Below are 22,441 nucleotides of genomic sequence, written 5' to 3' on the forward strand. Positions count from 1 at the left end.
TAGAAGCATAGAGTAGGAGATAAGAGAGAGGAGGATGCCACGTACGAACGGACGATGCTGAAGGTGGTTCGCTAATGTCACGCCGCGTTCCTAGAACCCTCCGCACGCTGAAATTAGATTACCGCGAGATTGCTGCCCTTCTACCCGCCCCTCCCTTCTTCAGCCTCTCTGCGCCAGCCTGCTCGCCTTCCTCCTTCGCCCAACCAACATCCTCCTCCTCCTCCTCAAACCACCTTCTCTCCTGCATCTCTCTGCCAGTGTTCTCCTTCGGCCTCCTCAGACCTCCTCCTCATCCACCTTCGCTACGTCGTTCCCAGAGTCCTTCCTCTCGTTCGCATCGCCTGCATCGCCACTGACGGCAGAACCTACCTGGTGGGCTCTTTTACCTGTGTTGCCAACTCCGCCGTCGAAGTCGCTTTTCCTTCTTCCTCTTTCGTCAGAATCCTTCACCGTTCGCTTATTTCTCTCTCTTTACGTTAGTTGGGTTTCTTTTTCTTTTTTTCTTTCTTTTTTCTTTTGTCGGGGTTTTATTTCTTCAGATCGCTTCTTTCTCGCTCTTTAATTTTATTTTTGATTTTGGTTTTCTTTCGTTATATAGTAGGATTTTTTTAGTTCCTTCAGCTTGGTTTTGTTTGTCGTGGTTTACGAGTTCTCGTTCGACTTTTTGGGTTTGTTTCGTGGGTAGTTTCGTTTATCTCCTCGTACCTCGCTTAGCCATAGCACGCACACGCAAGCATGCGTGCGATGGATGCGTGGAACCCTGCGTGTCTGTATCACCTACGCAACTGACGGCATGCAGGATGGAACGGGATGATACCGCACGCCATTTCTAGGAACTCATCTCGACTGAATCCTCATCGCACGCACGCACGCACGCACGCACGCACGCACGCACGTACGTATGCACGCACATCGGGGATCAGGTTGTGACGAGGGGAAGCCCGCAAGGAGCTGCGTTTCTGCGCCCAGTTTCAGTCAAGAGCGACGAAAACTCTTGGTTTGTTCGTCTTTACTGGTTTTTGGACGATTCGACGTGTTTCGTCGTCTGGCCGATTTAAATTCTTCGGGAATAAATTAACGAGTGACAGGAAATGATATTTCTTTCCGCAAAGAACATAACCTTCTCGTTCTAAGATTTGATTGATTTGACATTTAACAGTTATAAATATTTTAGCGTCATTTCTCTGTCTATTTGATAACGAATAAACGATTTATAATATGGTTTGAACTTTTAAAACTGAAATAAAACTTCTCTGTGATTATGTACACGATTAGATTTTAATGAGACACAGTACTCTGTTAGTTGATAGCCCGCTTCATTTTCGTGAAACGTGAATTATATCATATTTGTATCTGCGTCGATTAAAAACTGAATTGTAAGTGACTCATTTTTATAAACTTCAAATTTCATAGTTGCACAAGTTTCTGATAAAACTAATATCTTTAAAAACTACTCGATGGAATTTATTATTGGAAAGAAAGAGACAGTGCATTTATTTCTTCAATAAAATAGACATTTTACAAAACTACATCGCTTTTAAACATTTCTTATATTTCGCTATGAACTTTCCAACCTATGTATATTTGTTACAAGTGGAATTAAACCATGCGTTGAAGTCGTTGGATATGAAATATTCGTAGCATTTGCCGAGGACAATGCATACAAAGTGTCTACTCACTTTCCCCATTCACCTCAATGACTCCTTACTTCTTCGTAAATTTTTCCTCTCCTGTGTCTAGCATTGTGGCTAATTCTTGTATGAGTTATGTGCGATCTTGCTCAATCTTAACCTTCAACTTCTCCGTAATAGTCGCAGCAAAGTTTCCCTTTCAACCTTTCTTAAACTTACTCTTCGGTCAATACGCGAATTCACGGAGCATCAACGTGTTCTTTAAACTTCGATACGTTGCTCGTTCACATTCTTATGATTCATTTCTGAATATCACGAGGATAAAATGAACACTGTGCCTTGGGCGGCTCATACGGCCGACCACGTCAATCGTTTGGCAAGTAAGTGAATTCTTTCTCGTATGTCTCATACGTTTCTCATACATATTAAGTATGAGTCTTTCTTCTTCGACGCGTTTTTCGTATCATTTTCCAATAACGAATTATCCACTCAACATTCTCGTAGATTTAGGTCTCAAAATAAGTATAGTATTGTACGGACTGGCAAATTGTTTTATAGTTTTTCAGAAGATTATAGCGTTACGGATAAAACCCTGCAGTAACTTTTTAAAATATTTATTTAATACAAAAGTATATATCTTCGGACAAATCCTAATCTTCTCATAACTTTCCGTTAAATTTTTACCTTTAGGCAAAATGCTTTAAACATTTGACCAAAGTGCCACTTGTATAGTAAATTAGGTACTATAATAAATACGGCAGAATATTTTCAGACCTTTTAAAACACAGAACAATAAGACATCGGAGTAGGGATTAAGAAATCCTTAATGCCGGCCCAAAAGTATATTGTATTCCTCTCGATGGAGTGCAATTTTTATCCGAAACATTTTTTCGTATGATTCGTGTTTTTCGAGATATTTAAGCGGTTTGAGATAAACCGATCAACGCGCAAGTTTAAAATCTAAAAATCCGTCAAAATACTTTTTTAAGCAAAACCTGAAAGCTTGCATAAATAACTAGACTGCAGGTTTTTAATAGTATTTATAATAGATTTTAAGCTGGAAAAATCCTCAGATTGCGTACAGTGTACCAAGACATATAAAATATTCAATGCGGTGTACTCTGTGATTTTCAGCGGACGAAACAAATTCCTATGTAGGTTCCATTTCTCTGATTCTGTTTATAGAAATATGAAATCGCGTGAAAATCCGCAAGCCTGTTAGCTACAGAGAAACGTGACACGTCTTGCAGATTCTTCTTACAGCAGAAAGCACCCGTTTGCCGGACGTAATCGACGAACTAATGGAATTCGAAAATAAATGCGCGCGTACACGTCAGAGAAGCACGTTGCGTTTCAATTCTGTCGTAGGGAAGACGAGAGAGAGCGTACATGGGTTAACGTTTGCGGTACGCTCTGCGGTAGGAACGACCAACATCCGGGACGAACTATTAATTTCCTTTCGGTCTCGCCGATTTCCGCGGGCACCCACCGCCTAATCTTCTCGTAAATTCGGATACGATGACAAGTTTTGTCGTCAGCCGTTCATCGACCACGACTGTGTCAACGAGAAGCTGCGTCTTCACCGAAGCAACGACGAGTTACTTTCTGTCGGTGTTCCATGTATCTTGAAAATATTGCTGCATATTGTCCAATGTTCCTTTGTTTCCGTTCGAAGTGGAAGGATTAAAGAAACACATCGCGACAGAAACGAACGAAGCTTTAACCCTGCTACAATATTTGAGTATACACGAGTATTCGTAGCGATTTAAGAAGATACGTAACGTGGCATTAAAACTAGCAATTATGCTCAGCAATAACGATTTCTTCGTAATTTGTTCAAACTTGAAATAATCTTTAACTTTACAAAAATAAGATACAGAGTTAAAGCCGAAGAGAAGCCAAACTATTCCTCCGATTAAGTTACTTCAGCGAAGATAAAATATTCCCAAAAAGTTGCACGTTGTTGTTTCGGTGAAGACGCGGTTAAACGATCCGAACGTTTTTATCGTTTGACGATTCGTCCTCGAAAACACGGCGGAGAGGGAAAGGTAATTTTCTAATTAGACGAGGAAACGAACAGGAGGCCGCAGAAGTTCGTGAGTCTATGCCACTGTTGCATGAGTTTCGAGGGGAAATAACGAGCGTGAATAGGGCCGCATTGTTTCGTGCACGAACGTTCTCGTTATTGCCGTCGCCTGCGCGAATATCTTCGCGCCGACGCGCGACGTGCGATAAACGTTTAAAAAAAAGAAGAAGAAGTAAAAAAGAAGCGTGTTTTAGTCCTTTAATACCATCGATATGGAATTTTCTTCCAACGTTTCTCTTTTAACCTTGCAATTATATAACGATATACAGTAGATTATAATACACTGGAATTTGTAAATTTCAGCTAGATACTTGGAACTTTACAAGCATAGTTAAAGATTAATTCCAATCTTTGATAATCTCATCTTTGTATATAATCAATCACGACTTTTCCGTTTTCGAACGTGCAATGCTTTCGAGTTGTGCCGCTTTCGTAATAAGGAGGCGATACGTATCTTGCGAAATCTCATTAGTACAGATCTTGATATCTGTGAAGTAAAACAAACGCTATCCTACGCTCTTACACGAAGAATAGAGAATTTTATATAAACCTACGTAACAAAAGGAAAAAATCAAAGTAGAAGATCAGAGCTTAAACGTGTAAATTAATATTTTGTTATATCGTGGAAAATATCCATGTCCGTGAAGTATATGATGCTTGAAGGATTAATTCCGTTACCCTGACACGGTACTGTTAATCGCGTGATGATTTTCTTCTGAAATATGACGATACCATGGTTTATACTTGCAGCGTTGGAACCAAAGGTATGTTTGCAACGTAGAATCGTAAAGGAAAGTTGCGGTTGAATTCTTGATGGTCGTACTAGATTCGCGGATCTGCGAACGGTTGCGTCTAACGGAGGTTAAACTTGATGCGCTCCTCGTTTATTCTGGTCGTTAAAGCGAACGAGTTGTTTGACGATGCATTATCGTGGATAATGTATTCTATACTGTTGACGTTTTTCCATATAGAAAGTGATAACTTCGATGTCTGTTACTTGTGTTTCTGTTTGTTTGATTCGCGTATGTATTTAAACGATCGATACGTATCAGCTTGTCGTTATATTTTTTTCTCTTCGAATGATCACTCTCTTACTACTTTATTATCAAAGTCTTGATAGGAGTCTTAAAAATATTTTTTTTTATTCTTAGTATCTGTTAGGTTGTTTATACAAACAACGCGTGTTTATACAAACATGAAATCTAATCCGTCGAACGTTGTGATCTTTATTTTAATAGAAGAAAATAGATCATCATACGTAATTCGATAAAATAATATAAAACGGAAAATGTTTTGCATCCGTTATTTCCTTATGAAACGAAAGAAACTTTTCGGACGACCTGATAGTTCGAGTATTTCTTAATATCTTCGAAAACGAATGGGTTTATCAAAGTAATTTATACAAATAGTAGATAATTACGTCACTTAAGTGCATTCGTATTTTCCATTCTGATCATATAGGTGTGGTATATAAATTTATGCATTATTTGGTTACACAAAATTAGATCGATGTTATTATCAATATATTACTAGAATATTACTGTAATCTATACTTCATTCGGAGTTATTAATTTGATAATTGCGCTATTAACCTATCGTAATATTCCGATAAAATGAAATATCTTACGATAGATAGTCTTTCGTTCTAACTTTATGCAAAGAAAAAAAAAAGAAACGCGTCTTCTTTTTACTAATAAAAGATATCAAAGTAATTACATTTAAGAATGCATTTAACATCGCAGTTTAAAAAAAGCTCATGTTCTTAAAATGTTGCTGTTTCGAATTCACAAAACGTATAGCCCTGAACTTGATTCGAATTCTCAAACATCTGTACCAACTAAGAACTAGTTTTCAAACTACATAATAATTAACTTTCTATTGTATATCTATCATCGCGAAAGACATAACTAGTTCAGTCGAATTAACAGCTGTTTTGTTGCTAACTAATCCGCGAATACATAATGGCACACTAATACGAACGATTCTACGTTCGCGATACGGAAGTGGCAACGTGACGCGTCAAAATAGTAGTTCGTTCCCTTCTTCCGAATTAAAAATAATGAGTTTCAAGTTTGCGCATGGTTGTGGCTCAGAATGCATGCACATGTTTTACCTAAAAAATCGCAAACGCGTGCAGAAACGCATGGCCTCCCATTGATGTTGAAGATCTCAGCTGTTTCCAACTAAAAATTTCCATCGTTACGTACGAAGATTTCATCGTTATTATTGTATTCTATATTTCATATTTTGTTCTACCTATGAAATATGTATATTACGCGCATTATATTAAGCGTGTTCGCAACAGCTCTGTGTCCCTCTACATAAAAATGTTCGTATTTATTAGCAAAGAAAGAGCACACCTTACACATAGAGTTTGCCGCTAACGAACATCTAAACCTCTCTAACAGCAAGAAAATGAACGAAGTAAGCCATTAAATCCTTCTGACAATAAGACCTCGTACATAAACATATTACGAACAGTTAAGAATCTGACAAATATACCTTTCACGAGCTTTCTTCGTGATCCTTAGTCAACATCTGAATCTAAGTAAGTGCCACCACCTTACAACTTACATTTCTATATTTCACGCTCTGAAATCAAGCGACAGGCCTATCTAACCAATTCATAAACTCCTATCTAACACGGTCGATCTCGCTCGAATCGAACACGCGAACGAAAAAAGTGGCCATCTGTAAATAACGCGTGCGCATTACTCCGGCAATCTATATAGATAAAAGCGTACGGTGGAAAGCGTTTAAATATCGTGGGATATCTGACTCGCGAGGGGCAGCGTATCGAGGCTCGACGAGCAGATATCTTCGGCGAACTGCGCGCCGGGTAATTTAAGCGCGAAACCGGGAAATTTATTGTGTTCGAGGCCGAAGATACTATTTTACGGCGTTCCGTTTCCGGCGCTGCACGACGCGGCGCGACGCTCCGCGTTGCGGTGGCGCGCGGTTTGTATTATGCGTGCGTTATCGTTTCACGTTTCTGAAACGCGAACTGCTTAGTTAACTCGCTACATAACGCGAGTGAGTTACGACGAGCCCCGTGGCTTCGTTTCCTAATACACGCGATCGCAGTCGTTCCTTCTATCCACCGGGATTCACGGCTCGCTCTTAATAACAAAAGTTTCGCGGTGCATGCTCTCTTCCCTTCCGCTGCCCCCTCGCGACCTCACCTTATCCCACCTTCCTTCTCTACGATCTTCGTCCTGGCCTCATCAACGAGAAGTATCATCTTACAGCTTACGAAGATTCCTGCTTGTAACACGCTCCTGTAAAGCAACCGCCGCCACCCCCACCCGCGACCAACTTCTATCTGGCCAGAGACCGCGTTGTACCCAGAGACCAGACTCCGAGTACTCACTTTCTTCCTCGCGCGTCGTTTAGCAAAAGGTTCGAGGCTTCTCGCGGGAATCGGCCGGCGTCGAACGCGTTCGATCGGACGTCATCGCTTTTGAAAAGGTTGATCTTGATAACGGTTCAGGTATTTGGAAAAATGCGGATTTTTCAAGTTCGCGTCGATTTATTTATTGGTGACGTTTGCTAGAAAAGGATAAACGTTGATAGGGTGGAGTGGGTTTGGCGAATGGTGTTTTAGAACTCTGATTGTAGGTAATTAATGCACACGTACAGCAATCGCAGAATGTAGATCTCGATAGCGGTTGACGTATTTGGAGAAATACGAAGAGAATCTCCAAAGCTCCGATTGATTTATTTATGGCTGAGGTTTGAGACAGATGGTAAACGTTGGTGGAGCTGGATGGGTCTACAATGACGTTTGGTGATTAACTCGTGTGTAGAGTAAACGCACTTAACAACGTCCAAACGCTGTATTCGGCAATGAACGAAGAACAAAAAGAAAGATGAGGAAGGAGGAAGAAGACAGACCGATTTTTGCGTGTCTTTCATTCTTCCAGTCCTGACGGAAAATCCGTAGATCTTGACAGCTCGGATATATGCAAAAGGCAGAGGAAGTCTGTATCGTTCAAGACTAATTTCATACGAAAATATCAATTATCCTTTAATTACAAACGATTTGAATTTTGATAGCGATATTAGCAACATTTGCTTGAGACAGCTATGCGAAACATAATAATTTCCAATCTCTAACGATACGTAAAAATCGAGCAGCTCTTTAAATTCGTTACATAAAGGATACGCGTGCATAAAGAGACCACGACGGATAGAAACGAGATTGAAGGAAACCCGTTCAAAGTAGGCTGTTCTTTGAAGCTAACTGATTGAGAAGAACACGATTTTCGATATAATAATATTACAGGAAACGATACTTAAATAATTTCCCGTTAAAATCACTTTTAATTTTATTGTACACTTAATGCATTGAATAGAATCTAGTGTCTGATGCATTACAGAGAGGCTCGGACGAGGGTGAGATTAAAAGCCATACTTTTAGTAATTAAATCAAAAACCTGTGGTCGTTTTACAGTTTTCTCTTTTCATCGGTAAAGTTAATGAACGATACTTTGATCGAAATCGTACGATATCTATTAAATGAAATATTTCAAGAAATCTAATATTCGACAGAGCTCAGTGAAAATGAAATAAAGAAACTTATTAGAAAGGAGTTTTATATTACGAAACGTTTAACTGATAATTTCTCTGCCATTTGTTCGATGTATTCACTTTCCATTTTAAACTTCGTTCCACTACATAAACGCTGATTCACTTGGGCTTTCAAAAAGCGCATGATTTCGACTAAGTTTTGCTCGATTAACATTTAAATCGTATTACAAAGTTATCGAGTCGATTTAACTTCCTAACCCCCTTGCGTTTCACACTTTAACACTTACGACTATTATTAAGATACTTTTCATTTTACTCTCTGTTTTCATCTTTCAATTCTTTTTAAATATCCTCGGAAGAGACGATCCAACGGAGAATCCAGCTTCACGAATTTTACAATAAAAACATTCTCGGAGCATCCTGAAACCTGATTGTTTACTAAAACGATAGATACCTCGCAACAATATGATCATGGCAATCGCGTCTCCTTAACCATATGCCAGTGAGATTTCAAATTGTTTCATACAGCACGCTTGATATAGCCGTAAAACTTTTTTACAGCAGGTGTTCGAATTCTTCCAACATATACATTTCATCCCTTTAATCGTATTCGCAAAGATATGAATTTTCCTGAATATTCCAAGTGTATTAATTACCGAAACAAACGTGGAAATGAAACGACAAGAGAAATCTACGACCAATTCTACCCTACGAACACATAGTTTAAACCCTCTTGGCGAGAACTGATCCGACGATCATCCGATCGGCTATCCATCCGTTCCAGCGAAATATCGAAGGAAAAACAAGAAGGGGGCGAAACGAGCGCCGATCAGAGTTAATTAAGCGTCGCGGGTAGGCGATTGGCGCGGAAAGATTTATCAGAGGTCCCGCAGCAGCGTCGATGACTGGCGGGGTCGAATGAATTTCCGTATAGGCTCGCGGTCGGTCGCGTCTACCGCGTGCTGTCGCAGAAAATCTATTCGTCAGGACAAAAAATATTTACCAACAGCCCCGGGGTTGGCACGGGAGCATGGCGTGCATCCAATAACCGTTTCGCAAGGGACCCTGGCCAGCCGGTCGCAGAGAGGCCGAAGCAAGAGGGAGAGACAGAGAGACAGAGAGACAGAGAGAGAAGAGAGTTGCAGAGAGCGAGGGCTCAGTTTTCAACTCGACGCCGTATAACAGCACATATCCATTTACTGCTTCAGAGGATTGTTTATAGCGTGCGTGTCATAGGTCAACGGTTTCTGCTCGCTCGAAAGGACCACACGCTCCCGTCCACTATTTATATACGTGGGTGTCGTCCTCTTAGCTTCGCGTACCTTCCGATATGGCCTAACGTAAGGCCAACGCGTAATTCAAAACCGTAAATTGTCGCCGTATCTATATCTACCGGCGGACCTATCACACCTGAATTAACCGGCGCTAGTTTATTTACGGCTTGGTTCGTTCCGACAGAAACGATGCTTTTCTTCTTATAGTTGTGCACTTCCTCTATCCGCTGATATTACCAGTGGTGTTTGGACGCCAGTTTACCAAGCGCGTCTTTTAGCAGGTACACGCGGTTGATTTCTCCGGGCTGATAGTTTTGTTCGCTCGTGGTGAACGGTGGTTGGTAAGGTTGGTAATCGAAACGCGGTAGAATATCGTTGAGCGATCGACTGGTAGGGGTAGGAGCTTAAGAAACGCAAGTTTAAGCTCACTTTTCTGGCAAATGGAACGGCGGATGGCTTGCATTTGCGTTTGCACGAGGTCTCTTACTGATTTTGTGATCGCGTGAAGAGGGAAAATAGAGAATAGACGAGACCAATGTACCAACTATCCTTATTATCTGGTAACTGTCTTGATAGAGCGTTAAAATTAACTACTAATACTCGGCAAACACGACACTGCCATACGGATTTCTCATTCCTAGACATATGTATACGTAAGTAGTACGAGTCAGACGTGGCAAGACATTACGATCTGAAAGTACTACATAATTGCAACGTCGAACGCGTTAATACGTTTCAACTTTGATTACGTTCAATCACCCGCTGGAAATAATTGAACAGAAGTTCGTACAGGCCGGATAAACGGAGCAATAAAACATCGCTTGTCGCCTATTAAATTATAGAAACGACTCGTGTATGTACACGATACATCCAGCTGTTTTATTGTGCAGAAAATAAAAGAAATAATCGGTGCTTGCTCGAACTGTTTGATCGATCAAGTGAAAAGATGTTGGTTCGCGATAATTGATGGGGGGAAAAAAGACAAGGGATTTTCTATTTGCAGAATTTCGCTTTGAATCGCGAATCACGAAGAGGATGGAGAACCTATGGTGCGAATATAAATCGAAAGGAATACGCCGAATGAGCGTACACCAGCGTGATAATTAACAGCGATAATCCTTATTATCGAATGCTGAAATTCGATCGTATATCGTGCGATAGATTGTTCAATATTCTCGTTGTTCAAACGAATGTTTCTAAATGTGAACGTTTCTAGCCGCTTGGAGCGACGTCACGAATATTTTAGTATCGAGATGTACGATGACATTGCGTTGGAACGATACGTCAGACTTTAGCGTAGCTCCGTATCTTTTTACAGTTTTAAATAATGAGCGCCCATTTTTTGCGAAATTTTTATGTGAACGAAAATTAAAAGTGATAGAGAAATGTCATACAAACGTTTCCTACGATGGAAAATGTTTCGGATCGCATTAACACTGTACAGATAGCCGTTGATCTGACAGACACATGCAAAATCTTTTATGAAAATCATAATGTTTATAATACTGCACATAAGACATATGTTGTTAATCTCAAAAACATTTTATCATTATTAATGTAATTAATATTCTTTAAATGTTGATACTACCAAGCGTAAAAACAAATAAACACTTATCCCAATAAAATAAATAAAATAATTAAAAGATAATTTAACAAAAGATAACATAAGATTGGCTGATGCGTATGAGATCACAAAATTACTCTTCTATACGAAATGGGAAAGACGACTTGTCACGATTTTCTTATACTTATCGTCATATATGACGTATAACACGATACAGATGCTGCTAATTAACATAATACTTGACAACGACGATTATTCAAGCTCGAGTTAGAGATATAAGATCAAGCAGTTATCGATTTATTAAACTTCGAAGAATAATTAAGTTAGTATGACTCATCCAAAATGGAATTTTCACTCGTCGTAAAACAGGAAAAATAGTATGAAGTAGAACATGAAGCGAAAGATGAGAATGAAAATAGAGAAAACGAAAGGTGCAAAGACGTGGAAGCAGAGAGTAAAAAAGATACAGAAGAGATTGCACGGTTGACTGATTACTTCACAACTCTCATAAAGATTTTCATTACACGAACCTGTTTATTAGGTATGCACGATGCGTCACGTTGCAGCAATGTTAATTTCTCATCGACGTCTTCAGACCGTCGCAGCTACCGGACTTTCTAGCCGATTCTACGAACGTTGCATCATGGAACTTCTGAAACACGATGAGAGTTACCGACATTTCTTACGAACAACTTCTTTACACGCATAAAGATCTTCTCATTCGTATTATTATTACGGTATACTATCAAATATCGTGAAATAGATTAAATCGCAATAATTTAGAAAATGTTACCTCAACTTTCCTAACATCAATTTTCTAACTTTTGTTACACGCAATTTCTATGAAACAAGAAACGAAAATTCGTTTGATACGTCGCGTTACGATAGAGAAGAAAAGATCGATGCTAATGCGATTAATTAATCGTCATAATTTATAACTTTCTACGTGGTCCTGCCACATGTGATCTATCATTACGCGTTCGTTATTAACTTTTACAAACAGCAATTTTTTAATGCATTCAGAGTTAAACGGTCGGTACAAATATAAAATGATAAGAGGCAAGAGATATCCCTTAATATTTATAAAATACGATGTTGATACACATTAAACAATTTTCGAAAGGATAATCGTTAAATATCAAAGGTCCGGAAAGAAAGATAAAACGCTAAACGCTATGAGGTGTTTAAGCGTGCGATATAACGCGAAGAGCCTGGAACGAGAAAAATCTCTCATTGAAAACTGTACGGTAAACACAGTGTAAAGGCGCAGCTAAAAAAAGGATAATAAAAAGAATCAAAACTCGTGTGAGGGAACCTTGCAGTACCGAACACGTGATAGCGCACGGTTGTGTGCGTGCATGTTCCTAACATACGAGCCGGGCAACGTGCAATTTTGCTACATTCGCGAAGAAATTGTTACCTCGTGGTCATCGTTAGCAAGCACCACTTGCCGGTAGCGGATTGATCGTTCTATCAGCCTCGAACTACAAGCAGAACTGCAACGGGGATAGCACGCATACTAAATTGGCCAAATTTTCTCCGGCAACTTTTTTACAACAGGCTATTCAGATAAAAATTTCGCATTTACTTAAGGTACATGTACACGGAACGGAAGGTGCATGAAATGTAGCTGCTTTCTTTAATACCGATTTTCATCAATGAAACGATACTTTCCATTATGATAATGCATTTTTTTTCAAATATGGTAAAGTTTCGCATACTAACGATTTTTTACTCGAATAGATCACGTTAAACGATCTGCGATACCCGGTTCGTATCGTACGAATTTATACTTTAGAAATTAAATTCAATTGGTTATAGTTATAAATGTTCGTAATTAATATTCTGATTAATATTAATAACTATTTATCTATATATTTATATTTATTCTGTGTCAAATGTAAAGGGAATAAGGCGAACCACAACGTCGAGTTGAGGGTTGATAAAACTTATTTAAATAAAAGATTGTTAGTGCATGAAACTACATCTCGCTTTAAAAGAAAAAGTATAATTTCGCGATAAGGTAATTAGTACATAAGAATTTCGAACGTTCTTTTAAGACTTGTAATTTTGGTTCCGATAAGAGAATATTAATAGGTAGGCGACTAATTCCGCCAACGTTGTATTCGAGAGCTAACGTCATTGCCAAATGTTGTATTTTTTTCGATTTAGTTTAATTACGTGGCAAAGTATTTGATAATAGTTATAGTGAAGTATTGAACGAACAAGAAATCTCTTATATTAGTATCGATATTTGCAAGTCGCTCTTTATGGATATACGAGAAATTTATGTTCATTGAAACTCACAAATGTTAATCAAAGCCAACCAATTGCGGTATCTTTCGAAATTTTCATTTTTTGAGAATATTCTTCATCGAAAATGATTAACGTTAGTCTAATTTACTTTATACGAACATACACTTTGTATATACGCTTTGATAGAAATTTTCTTGAATTTTGTCGAGTATTACTTCGTTAAGTTACTACTTACTGAACGACATTTGTACCATTGAACTATATTACCTACTTGTATTATATTCTGTTGATGTTAACCATCAGTGCTCGTTAAAGTGTGTAATGAAATTGCTGACGGAATATGAACATTCCTATTAAACACTTTTCTCGTTTCGAAAACCGGTAACTGTTGTACCGTAACCGAAACAGATAATATTGTGGAATAAACCGAAACCGACAGAACTTCAATTCTAATTACGGAATAATCAACTCACGGTTGTATACGCATTACATTTATATTAACGCAATTTATCAAAGCACATTAAACGCGTACGCATTTAATTTCTAACACACGTGCGGCAAATTATTAAAATCGTATTATATTCGCAAATTAACGCAAAAACTTGCATCGATAAATTATCATATATCTTAAGGCATGACAGTAAACAGATTTTCCACTTATGACGGACTTCATTCGTTAATGTTCTAAACGCGACAAGATTGATGAGGAAGGTTGCAAATATCTTATCTGTAAACGAGTTTCCATTTGAATAAAATATCCTTGTAAAAAAAAGTTTCAACCACTAATAGACGTTAATGTATACTTTGTATAATTGAGTTTGATAGAATATTATAAAGTGTTCAATACTATAATTCTGTAAACTCGTGCAGATACTTTGGATAATTAAATTTACCAGGCTCGAGGTTTAATTTTGTCACAGTTACTCGTAAATTAGTTAGATATGTCATAGATGTGTTATTAATCTTTCTGTAGAATTTAATATAATTTGTATTAAATTCTTAACGCCAAAACTGTACTGAAGATTAATTTAATGAAATGCTTAATAAACGAACGAATTAAGTAAACTCTTTTCTCGTCCTCGTCCATTTTAAACCATTCAAAATTTACCTTCATCGCGGTACAGAGCTTCCGTTATAAACTTTTACTCCGAAATGAAAAGTTGATAGGCTAAAGACAGCGAGGAACATACTCGACTATTCCAAACCCAGATTAATTCACTGGATCATCCGAAAACGAACGGCTGCTCGATCAAAGTCGCGGAAAGAAGGGCGGTGAAACAATTAACCCGGTGATACGGGAACTGGAAGGGGACTTTCCCAGCGACAGTGGAACATCCCATAAATATAGAAACCCCAGAGAGCAAGGGTATCTACCTATAACGGTGCAAGAAACGAAGTGCCGTAGTATACACAGAGAGAAAGAGAGACGGGGGATTCGGGACGTTCGTTGGAAGCAGGACGCTGGCGCGATCGATTCGAAATTTAATTTGCAGCTAGGGAAAAAGCGCCATTAGATATCGTAGATCGTGGTGGAGCGCAGTCGGCCCGATAAGGAATTTATAATATCGTGCCATCGATATTATCGGCTCGCTTGTTGCCGATCGGTAAATAGCCGCTTAAATATCGTCGTGTAAAGACGAGCACGGGGCGAGTGTGAGAGCGTGCACAAGCGTAAAGGGGGAGGAGGGTTAAATGAATTGCCGTGGAGAGGCCGGAGCAAGAGAAGAGAAGGCAGAGCACGAAGCTTATCCGCGCGTGCAATAGCGCGAGTATTAAAATGTCGGCTAATTTAAAATCGAGCGAAGATCCGCGCTCGTGTGCGCGATCGCGGGGCTGGCTCCGCGCGTACATAAGTATATACTCGCCTCTAGCCGCGCGGCTGACTCACGATCTCGGTGTATCCATTGGCGTGGGTAGCCGTAGCGGAGAATTATCTTCGCGACGCGATCGCGAGCTGGAATTCGACGAATCCGAAGTTTCTGGCCGCGGATCGATTCCGTGCCCGGCCGTTCGAAGAAAACGTGTACGCCGCCGTGTGAAACACGGGTCGATCCACGCGATATACGTAAATTCTCCGCGATCGATACCCCAGGACGGTGAAACAGTCGCGGGACCACATTGGTTGCGGGTTCGAGTCTCGAGAAAATTATAGGCGGCCGAATCACACGGATGGTCAATCAGTTCTGGGAGATCGTTGAGGAAGAAATGGAGCGACATAATTTTTATTTCTAATAACGTATAACAGGATTTATTAATATTTGCACGGTATTTCTAGCAACAATATTTCCGTTCAGGCAAACTGTACCAATGAATAATAAATCGATGATCAACGAGAAACGGTATTTTCTATGGTTCTATGGAATCGATCGATTATAAATTGAAATTATCTGGTAAATAATACTGAACGATGATTAGGAAGAATAAAATAATTGCAGTTTGATTTGCCCAGAATTTCATAGTCGAAACATATCTTGTCAAAAATAGGTGCCGCAGATATTTTTTAATGGTATTGTACAACACTACGACAAGAGGTTAACAATGTAATCGTTTCACCGAAGAATTCGCATTTAAATTCGCGTAATTGCGTCTGTTCTCACAAATCTGCCCAGAAATGTCGATGGCTGTTACTTAACATCCATTTCATCAGCCAATACCTACAATACACAATTTGAGGAAAAATGGGATACGCGTGACATTTATTACTCTTGAGTCACCGACGTCCCACGACAGTATCACAGAACAATATGTATTTCATTCGGATATTTAATTAAATTAAAAGCAAAGAAAGCTGAAACTATAGTAGCATTAGCAGGATCGCGACTTCTTGCGCCTACATATTGCAATTCCTACAAACTTCAGTCGTCATCTACCAATAAAATGTCACTGTCTTCCAAAGAAAATGGAAATCATATCCATCGTCTGATAACTGCCCACAGCGATTGGAGTCTTAACGAAGGATTAAAATCACAAGAAACTTAGTCAAATCATTGCTTCTTCTTTCCTACGGTACAATTTCTAGGATTCCCATCTTTCATACAGATTATAGATAGTTCGTATACCCATATATCTCGAAATAACAACCGCCATATCGTATCGAAGAGAAAGGTCGACTGTTCGAATCCTAACAGAACACAATGAAATTACATCGTAGTAAACTTAACAAGATCGTTGTTTCTTTTCTTCTTCGTAACTTCTAGAAAGCCCAGCTTTCGTATAACATCGAACAACGTATCCCTATGAATAACAAGCATTGCGTTTCTTTAAAGAAGAAGAAGAAACACCTTCTATCGATGACTTGGCAGCTCCTTAGCGATTCGAATCTGGACGAAACGTCTAGAACGGAGGATGTACGCAACCCTGAACGGGTCAGCTCGTTGATCTATGCCTGCATAATGGCGGAACACAGGCAAATACGCGTGCATTATCAGCGTGGATCGAAATGATCGTTTCGCGTCACGTCTTCATCCGCCACGGTCGACCTTAAACGCGCGCAACGGCTGACCTTGATTAACCCTTTACCAAGCCCAGAGAACGGGGAACGATTCCTCTTGGTGAAGTTGGCTCGCTCGTTCCACGCACACAGACAACGCACGTAAGATGGTGCCGGGGACCGCTTGCAAATGACTGAATCCCCATAAATCAGCGGTATAAATCGATAGTTCGACTTACGGGGGCCCATTAAGCGAGTGTAGTAATAAAGCTGTATCGGTAACGTTATTGGTGTCCTCTTAATAACAACCCGATCGAGGCTGAATAACAGAGAGGAGGTTGAATTATGGGTGTAAACCGGGCTCCACCCCTTTCTCGCCCCAGCTCCTCACGCGTGCCCAGGATACGACTCTTCGTTCCACGGTGGACAAACTGTCTTTCGCTTCGAAACCATTCCTCTTCCTCGTCACAGTCGAGTAACTTGACCTTTCGCGACTCCGTGCTATGGTTATGCGAAAACGATCACTGTGTTTTATGAGTTTTGCGCTGGTACGGAATTACGAAGGGAAGAATAGCGCGGAATATCTTCGTGGTGTAACGTAGAAGCGATTGTTTCATTCGGAAATTGGTATCCTAGTTTCTGTAGATTTTTTTACGAATATGACGTGTTCTTCTTCGTATCGAGACAATTAAAGATTCTACGAAGCGATGATTTTGCAGTTTTTCTTGCAAGACTGAGCATTTGTTCTCAAATAATTTTTTGAAAACAAACAAACGACGACACTGTGGGTTTTCAGATGCAGAATATTAACTACTGCTGTTTTTTAGAAGCAGAGAAGTAACTCGATTAGACAACTGAGTCGAATTAATTAATCGAACAAGCCGAGTTTCTTTCATCGATTGCATTTGTCACGTAATTTGTCACGTAAAGCAAACGTAGAGAAATTACGGACAAGTGTTCGCCGAACGACATAAAAATAACAGAATTAACAAGATTGTGATATTTCTGAAGTTTCTTGAAAGAATATTCGTAACTTTTCTTATACTTTCGTTTTTACAACGAATGTAATCGAATTGTATCTAAAACATCGTTCGTAAATCAATGTACAATCGTAGAAAAACAATTCCAAAATATAATGTCATCGCTTCGTAACTATTGTAATCTTCGTATTCCAATTCGGTAAACGCAATCGCAGTAAACAAAGTGCAATAAGAAATCCAATTCGATAGAAACCTTATAGAAAATTCATATACTTTGCTTAAAAGGGACAACTTCTCATACTGAACCAAGAAACTATTCTGTTCTGTTGGAACAAAAAGGATCGTACGTGATTCAATAAAATAATATAAAACAGAAAATGTCGCGCGTCTATTATTTCTTCATAAGACGAAAGAAACTTTTGGGGAAATCTAACGTTAATCTTTCACGACCATTTACATTTTCCATTCGCCAAAATCCCTTCAGAACCACGAGAGGCAGAGAGATCTTTTTCTGCCGCAAGTTCTGCATAGACCGAATTTACTGGTGCGCAGGTTTCAGCAGTCGTCGAGCGAAGAATCGAACGGACGTTGACGCGACCACGTCCAGTTCCCGTGGCGCGTAAATCATCCGCAATCGGATCTCGTTCGAAGCCAAGGGACCGCTTTTCTCGGTTCACCGCAGTACAGACACGAACGCTCGGGTGAAATGATGAAAGAGAGGAAGAAAAAACGAACAAAGAGAAAGACAAAACGAAACAGCTAGAAAAAAAGAAAGAAAAGAAAATGGAAGGGGAGAAAAATCGAAGAAAAAAAGAAGAACGGGCATCAGATACGTTGCAGGAATGTTCGTTCTGTACGTGGCTCGGGGAGGATATAATAATAATATCGGCAAGTTGTAGAGGGGGATATAGTCGTCACGACGGATCACGTCGAAGTCGTGATCTTCCGCGGCGTCCAGGGACGGCAAGATCGCGCTTGTGATCAGTTTGCGAGGGAGTCGAACGAGCAGATCCTCGGCAACCTCCGCAGAAAGTTCTGGTGCGTGCAATGCGAAACGTGACAGAACCCAGCCGCCCTTCGCCCGCCTTCCTAACAATACCCTCGTCTTCTACCGCTTCTTCCACTCCCTCTTCGTCTCCTTCGATATCCTCTTCTTCGTCCTTTCTTCTCTTCCTCCTCTTCTGTTTCTTCGTCTTTGTCTTATCCTCGTTTCTCTTCTTCTGGAGCAGTGTTTCCCAACCATTTTTCAACTGCATCCCTTCTTCGTAACGATCGAACAATTTTCATCGACGAGCCACATAGAAACATATATTTGACAAAAAGGAAGAGAACATATATAATTTTCAAGTACGGTATTTAACTAGAGCTTAAAATCTTCAACTAAAAACAATAGCAACGAGGCGCTAGAAAATAATTGACGATCCCTTTGGAGGTAAACTGCCGATTGAGAACACGAGTCGTAGCCTACAACTTGAAAGCATATATTATTATAATACTTATAAACACTTGCTTAAATTTGCCGATCGAACAATACATGCATCGTTTCTTTCGCTAACTTTGCTATTCGCTACAATGACGGAACGATCGTAGACGCAATTGTCTGAATGTCAGCGGATCTTAGAATTTTAATACCGACATATGTCTGTCGAGTAAAGTACTTATCTACTTTGGATCGCTTATCCCGAGCAAGTGTACTCTGTCTTTCTGACTATGTCGCAGTAGGTGAACACTTATATACGATATATCTGTTTGACGAAAATGTCTACGAACTTACGAATAAACAGCAGATTTTTATGAACACAACGAAATAAACAGAATATATATAGAGATTTAATTTCCCTGCACAATTTTATAACGAGTACTGTCGTAGGTTCATTCGTGTTTTCTTAAAACAGCACATTAGCGTTGTTATTTTCCCATAAAATTTATTTAACCAAAGAGTAATTTATTTATGCCATCTCGAATACATGTATTTTCATATTCTCTGCTTTTATAACGTTCCTCGTCATTTTTTTAAAATACACCAAAGTGTATACCATTAACGAAAAACTTGCCGATTAACTCAATATTTTCGCATGTTACGCGTATTCTGTGCATTTTTGCGTCGTTAAATTTTCCACAAATTCCGCAGTTTTCTTATATCTCCGCTACGGTGTATCAATGCAGTACAGCTGCGCTGTCTCTCCATTGCCTCGTCGATCATGTTCGCTCAACATGTTCCTTGCCACGGTGGTCATCGGTGATCCACGTAACCAACTCTTTCAGAACGATTAAGATAAAATCAGTTTTATGATTAGAACATTTTTAACAATGCGAAGAACTTGGATAACATTGTTAAAGGAAATACGCGTACACGATATATAACACTTCGTAAAAATTAAACGTCATAGCGTAGTAATACGTCAATCTGTCGCGACTCCCAATGCAAAATACAAAATTCGCACGACGATCAACGCGTTAACTTTGTCCTCGACTTTCTTTCTTCTGCTCGTCGCTCCTATCATTCTGAACTCTGATCGCTTTTGCTGCCTGGGTCTCTATACCCGAGTCGTCCGTAGAATCTTTTCCCGTGGAGCAAGGAAAGGAAAGCATAACCGGAATCTGTTAACGCGACGTCCAATTTCTACCGGGGACCAGTTGTAAATCGGCGAGCAAATGGCGCGTAAACGTACGCGTCAGGGATATTAACCGTCGCGGACTGACAGAGTTCACGTTGACCACGGTAGCTTACTTGCTGGCCGTTCCATTATTTATCGCCGCTGGATTTGTCAGGTATTATTCGGTGATTTATGCGCCGCATCGTAATTCATACGCGCGTAAACAAAGGAACGGACCAACGTTTGTGGGAGAACCTTTTCGAACGATCCCCCGCGAACTGCTGCCTCTTCTTCGAGATTAACGATAGGAACATTGTAAAATGGGTTCGTCTACCCGCGCAACGATTTAATCCTAGGTGAATTGTTGTCGTTTCTGTTTGGTCATTACGCTTGCGGAAATAGGACACATCGCTTGGATATACTGTTTGAGAAGAATGAATATTCCTGTGTTTTTGTACGACTTTTTATCGATCTTTTCGCGGTACCATCTACGTGCATAAATCCAGATTGATAAATTCAATCGAGCTTCATAAGGATATCGAATCTTCTATATAGAATTATTTTAATTGTTTAGCAAGTAACTGTATATAAAGTAACTAGACTGCATTTACATTCTTATAAATATGGCTCGAGATATAGAATCTAAATAGACATTTGTTTATACATGTATCTTTGTACGTAAGTGCATAAGTTTTCTACGTTTTCATACATTTAAATTTCATGTAAATGCAGAAACATTCTCAGTATATAGATAAGCAAATTTATACAATTCCTATTACTCAAAATGATACATTAACATATCTAAATTAATTGTAAGTAATGTTCTTAATTCGTGACTTCACGAAACAGCTAAATGTTCGTTAATTTAATCGTATTTCTATAAAGCTACCCTGACGTTTCAAAAGAACCCTGGTAACAAATCCATCATGTTTTATCAGTGCTAATTAGTGACATTTACTATGCATTTATGGAACATTTAAATATCTCCAATGCACAGGGTATGCTACATAAACATTTTAAAAAATATTCAGACTAAAGAAACAAATCTTTAATTCCAATAAATCTACATGGCGAAGCGAATTTTTATTTTCTCCATTATAATTTAACCCACTAAGGATCAGGCAATATTTTATCGTAATATTACGAAGAGTTCAATTTCTTTAAATTCCATAGAATTGTATAATTTAGATGGAATAAATAGCAACGAAAAAGATATTAAGAAATCTTTGAAATTCCACTTCATAGGCACAATGTAGAAAACAGCACCCAACAAAGTAAATTGAATGAAAAAGAATTAAAATAATATTGTTGATGCAACGTTAATCCTTAATAAGTTAAAAGAAATCTTTTTTTATTTGCGTAAAAATCCCGAGTCTGATCGTAACGAAACTTTTAAAATCTCTAACGAAACTATCAACGAAACGCATAAAAACATCCCTAAATTCGTGCCTTACAATTTCATCTCATCAACGTCAACAATTTCAATCCACGTATCGAGTGCAGGAAATCTTCTATAAGGTAGCGGTCGATTGACGATAAGTTCCAACTATCTATCAGAGAATGCAACGACACGTTCGGCTTGTTCGTTTTCGGTTCGACCGTGAGATTTGGATCGGCCCGTAGCGCGCACGAGCGGCTTATGACGACGACCTCGACTCGCCATCCTGATCACGATCACGCACGCACGTCGAACCGCCCACACCCTCTTTTCACTGTAAGCCGCGAATACTCGCCAGCTACGGATTTCGTCTCCGGCGACGCGGACGCACGTGCGTGAGCTCGCATAACGAAATCGTTTCGTCGGATCGTCGCCCCAGCTTCTTCGAGGCCTGAAATCGCGTTCCGTAACACGCGACAGAATGGCTGGAGATCGCACGGGGAAAGTGGATTCCTCGAATTCCTGGGCGAATACGAAAGTTTGTTTGATCTTGTGATTGGAGCTCTCTTGCATAGCATCGATACTATTATTTTAGCGCTACTTTTCTATCGTACAAGTTATAAATTATGAATTATTCGCAGATACATGATAGCGGCGAATTTGACGATGGAACGAATTTTGCGATACGTTTAAATGTGGTTACCATAAATACCTG

General features: G+C 39.4%; 1 long non-coding RNA gene across 1 annotated transcript in view; it reads right to left on the reverse strand.

The window, feature by feature from the left end:
• LOC125384942 overlaps positions 1–22,441 on the reverse strand; it is a 138,818-nt gene that overhangs the window by 82,596 nt on the left and 33,781 nt on the right. The window contains exon 2 of the long non-coding RNA XR_007223796.1: positions 11,616–11,737. This is a non-coding gene — a long non-coding RNA (uncharacterized LOC125384942). The remainder of the gene's footprint in view (positions 1–11,615; positions 11,738–22,441) is intronic.

Source organism: Bombus terrestris, chromosome 4 (assembly GCF_910591885.1).
Source record: "Bombus terrestris chromosome 4, iyBomTerr1.2, whole genome shotgun sequence".
Classification (NCBI taxonomy): Eukaryota; Metazoa; Arthropoda; class Insecta; order Hymenoptera; family Apidae; genus Bombus; species Bombus terrestris.